The sequence below is a fragment of the Octopus sinensis genome, linkage group LG4, assembly GCF_006345805.1.
Source record: "Octopus sinensis linkage group LG4, ASM634580v1, whole genome shotgun sequence".
NCBI classification, from domain to species: Eukaryota; Metazoa; Mollusca; class Cephalopoda; order Octopoda; family Octopodidae; genus Octopus; species Octopus sinensis.
The window spans coordinates 21,078,884-21,085,916 of NC_043000.1; positions in this window are offsets into that span (position 1 = coordinate 21,078,884).

Consider the following 7,033-nt stretch of genomic DNA (forward strand, 5'->3'; position numbering starts at 1 on the left):
TGAGCGAAAACACCTAAAGCTCCACCAGGCTCCGGCAAGGGGTCGGGTGGCGATCCCTGCTGTACTTTTTCGCCACAACTTTCTCTCACTCTTTCTTCTGTTGGCCTCCTCGCTTAACCAGCGTGATGACGTCATTTGAAGGCTAAGACAATACGAAGCGCATTGTGACCAGCGATATGTAGCAACATCTGATAGCCTGGTCGGTCACGATGATATATAAGCATCTATGTAAGCATCTACAAGTAAGATTTGTTACGTATATATTTATATAATTCCAGCCATATATATATATATATATATATATATATATATATATATATATATATATGCCTTTGCTTTGATCAATGCTTTGGATATGTTAAATGTTATCAATTAATTGATGGGCAACGCCTTGTAGTACATGAATAAAGTTTTCAGGGTTATTGATTGCTTAAACAGTTAATGTTAAATGCAGTGGTCGAAGTCGCCGTTCACAGAAACTGTTATTGATTCTGTTGCTATTGATATCACTTGAGATAACTTATTCTACACTGAAATCTATGAGTTATTAACAGTAGTATTTTTAAAAAAATTGATTAATCTGAAATCTATCAATCAGCGGGTAACGGTTTCAATCCCACAACTGGGAACCTTGAGCAAATGTCTTCTACTTCAACTCTCAGGACGAACTATAGTTTGTGAGTGAATTTGGTTCATGGAAACATTCCATGAACCAAATTCAATCACAAACTATAGTTCGTCCTGAGAGTTGAAGTAGAAGACATTTGCTCAAGGTTCCCAGTTGTGGGATTGAAACCGTTACCCCCTGATTGATAGATTTCAGATTAATCAATTTTTTAAAAAATACTACTGTTAATAACCCATAGATTTCAGTGTAGAAATATATATATATTATATATATATATATTTCTTTATTACCCACAAGGGGCTAAACATAGAGAGGACAAACAAGGACAAAGGGATTAAGTCGATTATATCGACCCCAGTGCGAAACTGGTACTTTATTTATCGACCCCGAAAGAATGAAAGGCAAAGTCGACCTCGGCGGAATTTGATCTCAGAACGTAACGGCAGACGAAATACCGCTAAGCATTTCGCCCGTCGCGCTAACGTTTCTGCCAGCGCGCCGCTCTATATGTGTGTGTGTGTGTGTGTGTGTGTGTGTGTGTGCGTGCGTGCGTGTGTTGTGTGTGTGTGTGTGTGTGCATGTGCTTGTGTGTGCGCGTGCGTGTGTCTTTACGTTGGTGTTTGTTCCCCTCCTCACCACCTGACAACCGTTGTTGGTTTGCTTACGTCCCCGTAACTTATCGGTACGACAAAAAAGTACCTCCGGTAGAATAAATCCCAGACTTAAAAATATGCACTGGGATCCATTTGTTCGACTAAAACCATTCAAAGCGATGGCCCAGCATGGCTACAGTCCAATGACTGGAGCAATTTTAAAAGATAACATATTAAAGGCGCAATTATTTTGTAAATAAACAATCCTTGATATTAATTAGAATAAGGCGATAAATAAGCTGAGGTTTTAGAGCGTCGGATTGCTCCGACCCACTCTGTGCTCTAAGTTCAAATTCCACCGAAGTCAATTTAGCATTCATTCTTTCGGGGTCAACTGATGTTGATTATTTTCTTTCTAATCGAGAAGGCCTATAGTCAAAACCATTCCCGCAGTAACCGACACGCCATTTTCAGCAATGTCTAGACTTACGTTGTCTAATGCGTTCTTTAATTACTCAACCCAAAAGTTATTTTGTTGTCAGGATGTTTTTACCTGATTTGAAGGGTTTTTTTGATATACTGAATGAAAAATGGAATCCATCTCTTATCACATCTAGAATGCAAGCTACCCAAACCACACATTTTTCTGAAAAAAATGCTTTGTTTTACCTATGAAAGTGTGTACGAAATTAAATTATGCATGTGGTACAACTGAGCTAAGGAAAAATAGTGCCTGATCAAAGAATGGCCACAGAAAACATTAGTTCCAAGGCCTTTTAATGTGGTTGAAAAATCTTTCATTCAACTGGAGAAAATCATCCAACCTCCACTCTATATCGAACTTGGTACGGCGGCGAGCTGGCAGAAACGTTAGCACGCCGGGCGAAATGCTTAGCGGTATGTTGTCTGTCGTTACGTTCTGAGTTCAAATTCCGCCGAGGTCGACTTTGCCTTTCATCCTTTCGGGGTCGATAAATTAAGTACCAGTTACGCACTGGGGTCGATGTAATCGACTTAATCCTTTGTCTGTCCTTGTTTATCCCCTTATATGTTTAGTCCCTTGTGGGCAGTAAAGAAATATATATCAAAATTGGTATCACGAAACAGTTAAATCTCTGGATAAAGACAGAACACGCTTTTACTATATCTGCAGCACTTTTCCCGGTTTGAGCAGTGACAAGATAAATGCCGGATTATTTGATAGGCCTCAAATCAGAAAATTGATGACAGATAGGAACTTTGTAATTTCAATGAATTTCATTGAAACAGTAGCATGGAATTCATTTGTAATAGTTGTAAATGACTTTCTGGTCAACAAGAAAACAGCCAACAATAGCGAAACAGTTGACAAAATGCTGGAGAACTTTCAAAAGTTGGGAGAAAATTTGATCATAAAGGTGCAGTCACGTTGATAAATTCCCTGAAAACATCGATGTCATAAGTGACGAGCATGAAGAACGTTTCCAACCGCGACATCAAATCAATGGAACAAAGATACAAAGGCAGATGGGACTTGCATATGATAGTGGACTATTGTTGGAACTTGGCTCGTGATATTCCTGAGGTTCAGTTCGCAAGAAAATCATTCAAACACAAATTCATGGAAAATTAGGTATAAACAATGATATAATTTGTCTGTAAAAATTTTAAAATTTCTACCAGATTTTCCGTAGAACTTCAAGAAAGCATTTTGGTTTTCAAAAAAGGAAAAACAATTTCTAATGTTTGTATGTTATGCCTTGTTCATCATAAGCTTCTTTATTGAAGAAAAACAACGGTCTATGGTTCCAGTATCTTAATATCTTGACATGATGGTAATAAATGGATGTAATTTTCGGATTCCGTGTCAAAAACCCCTAGCTCAGACCTAAATGTTTTGACAACAGAATAAAAACACTTTTTCAAAATTCACATTTTATACGGGCGATTTGGTTGCTATTTCTTTACATGTTAAGCAGCGACAACATTATTGGCATTATAGTTTATCAATAAAGTAACAACAGCAACGTAATTTGGTTGTTGTTTTTAACATGTCAAGCAACAACATAGAGGCTCTCTGGTTGGACCTCTACCATTATATTTTATCAAGGAAGTAATAACAGCAATGTTATTACCGTTTGGCTGGTGACGTATCCTTTTAAAGTTGATTATAAACAATGACATTTGGTACATTGATATTTCCGAAAATACCAATGGCATTTCGTACATTGATATTTCCGACATTTACAGACCGAATATTTCAAGTCCACACCCTAACTCACACCCACGCAACCATATCACGGTAGTGACGGCGGTGCTTACAGACTGCTGGCTGCCTACGCTCCGGCAGGAGCAGGGCAGTCGGATTATTTCAAACGCCTGGAAGTTTTCCTGGGAACGTCACGCAGTCTAGTGCTAGTTGGGGATTGGAACGCTGTCGTAGACGAACGTTTTGATCGGGTGGGAAGGGGAGCGTCTGATAGGAGAGGGGGAGGGCGCAAGAGCCTCGCCAACCTACTCGGCCGCTTTCAGCTGTCCGACAGGTTTCGACTAGACAACCCGAATGTGCCAATGTGGACTTGGGCCAATCGCATCGGGTCGTCTAGATCGTACTTAGATAGAGTGTTTTGTAGGCCAGCGGATAAGGACAGCGTAGGGTGTCCACAATTCCACATAGTCGACTATACGGACCACAAATTAGGGATCTGTACGGTCGACTTAGATAGGCTACATAGACAGGGACCCGGCTACTGGAAGCTGAACGCGTCGTTAACGGCGTGCAAAGCTTACAGAGACCGGATTAGTTTACTAGTTAAGCGGGCGCTCACGGGGGCAATCATCAACAACAACTGGTGGTTTGCCCTCAAGAGAGCAATTAGAGTAGAGTCGATTAGGTATAGTAAGACTCTAGCTATTGAACGTATGAAGAGAGAGCGGGATTTAGTTAAGAACTAGACGAGGCTCTTGACACTGGCATCGCGACCGACGTGTTGGCGGCAAGGTTGGCCCTCGACCAACACTTCGACGCCAAACACGAAGGCTGCGTTGTCAGAGCTAAGGCACGTTCGCTAAGCGGGGAGGGGACTAGAGCCGCTCGATGGGCCCGCGTGGCGGAGGCGAAGCGAGGCAACAAAGCAACCATTCGGTCTTTGGTGGACCAGAACGGGCGTGAGGTTACCGAACCGAAGCAGATGTGTACGGTGCTTCAGCGGCACTTTGCTCAACTGTTTGGGACGAGCGATGGAACGGACAACGGTGCAGACTTCGGTGTGTACCTGGACGGCCTACCGCAACTCTCGGACAGCGAGGCAGAGTGCTGCAAAGGACCGATATCTGCCTGGGAAGTGGAGGAAGCGATGAAGAGTTGCACGAGAGGTAGATCGCCGGGTTTGGATGGTCTGCCCTACGAGCTTTACGTTTCAATGCCAGACTCGTTTGCGGGCCTGTTGACAAACGTCTACTGCAACTGGCAGCAAAACGGGAGAATTCCTGCTTTTGTCTGTCGAGGGGTGGTGGCTTTGCTGAAGAAGGACCCAAACAATGGGGACGTTATAGGGAATTTCCGGCCCATCACTCTGCTCAATGCAGAGTTGAAGATTTTGGCCAAGGTGCTAGCCAAGAGATTGGCGCTTGTCGTGGACAAGCTGGTCGGCAAGACGCAGACATGCGCCGTGCCGACCAGGTCGATACACGACAACCTCCATCTCATGCGCTACATCATAGAGAGGGTGGGTAACGACGTTGGCGCGGGTGGGGCTTTGATCAACTTGGATCAGAGTAAAGCCTTCGATAGGGTCGACCATCGGTACCTGGCAGCTGTCCTCAAGGCAGCCGGCTTCGGTCCAGTGTTCCGCGGGTGGATAGCTGCTTTATACAGCAACATCTGCTCGGTGATACGGGTGAACGGTCACCTTTCGGAACCGTTCTACATCTCGCGTTCGGTCCGCCAAGGATGCCCTCTCTCCTCCCTCTTGTACATATTGACTCTCGAGCCATTACTGCGCATGTTGGAGGCTTTGAGGGGTATCCCGCGCGATCTAGGAGGCGGAAACAGCGTGTCTGCCTATGCCGACGACGTCACCGTGATGGTGTCGAGTCACAGGCACATTGGCCTGATTGGCGAGACACTAAACCAGTACGAAGCGGTGACAGGGGCAAAGATTAACGCGGAAAAGTCTGTGGGCTTGCAACTGGGCACCTGGAGAGGCAAGCCCATGCCGTCCAACAGCGTCGTAGGGCGCTGGACAGACGGACCCGTTAAACTGCTCGGGGTCTGGTTCGGTCCGGACCTCCAGGTGGATAAAAACTGGGAAGAGGTGACGAGCAGGGTGGCACGTCTCACCCAGAAATGGGCCGAGAGGAAGCTGTCCCTGAAAGGTCGAGCGGAGGTGGCGAATGCGTACATCGCATCCGTCATCTATTACCGCTTGACCGTCGTCCCTTGTCCCGACCGCTGGTTGGCCAAGCTGGTACGCCTGCTCTTCGACTTTTTGTGGAAGGGTCAGGTGCCACTGGTCAGGCGATCCATCTGCTGTCAACGACCGCTGAACGGAGGCCTTGGAATGCCTTGGTTGCTGATGCGCAGACATGCGCTCAGGCTGCGACATCTCAAGCGCTTCCTAGACGGTGAACAGGTGTGGTCGTCTTTTGTCAGACGCAATTTTCCGCAGCTCGTCTCTTTGACAGAGCTGCAGACCTGGATCAAACGTAGACCGAGAAAGGGCGCTTGGCACCTCGAGTGCCGTCAAGCTCTCTCCGCCCTCCGCCAGGCGGGCAATGCGATCGGTTACAGCTCCACTCTAGCGTTCTATAGAGGGTTAGTGGAGGAAAAATGCGACGACGTTCTCGGGGAACTCTAGGCGTTGAAGATGACGAACTGAGCGGTCTGTTCGGAGGACTTTCGGCCGGGGCCGATGGATAATTTCCAGAGGTCGCTCGCCTGGCAGTGCTACCGAGGGGCTCTGCCTGTTTGAGATAAACTCTACCGGCACGGAAGTGCCGTCAGCCAGGCCTGCCCGAGGTGTTGCCAGGACGACGAAACCGTTCTGCACGCACTCGTCCAGTGCCCGAGTATTGCTGAAATATGGGTTTATGTCGAACAGCTACTGTCACGTGTAGGACGGATCCGACTATCGGCCGAATCCATAGTGAAGATTGCCCCGCCGACCTCCTTTAACAAGGAGGGCGAGGCCGTTTTCTTGTGCCTAGTGGCTATGGCGAAAGAAGTTGTATGATGGACTCGTTTGAAAGGGCTAAAGTCAGACACTTTGGTCAAGGCCTCATCAACTTTTTCAAGTTTCACTTGAAAAGGAAGATGAGGTTAGAGAGGAAAGTGCTGTCCGATAGCAAGTTTTATGAAAGGTGGGTGAATTGTGCGAGACTGGCCAGTATAAATGGACCAGTTCTCAGGTTTCGCCTGTGATTTCAAAAGGTAATATAAAAGGAGAAAAAAGGGACTCTCTACACCCCTTTTTTGACCAGGCTCCCGTTGGCTTTTATAGGGTTTTTTCCACCAGGAACCTTTCGTAACGCCTTCCCCTTTTGGGAGTTTTTCATTATTAATTTTTTAATTGTTATAAAGTTTTTACTCGGATTTTTTACAAACGGACAAAACCCTTTGTAACCTTTCGTCCTGGTTTGTCCCTTTATGTAATCATGCGTGTCAGCCCTTGTGGCCAATAAAAAAGAATTAATTATTATAATTGTTATTAGCAGCAGCAGCAGCAGCAGCAGCAGCATTACTGCCGCATCAGGAGCAATTACAGCAGCAGTAGCAACGGTAGTAAGAGTGGGGGCGACAGCAGCAGCAGCATTGGTCGAGGGTTCTTCGTTG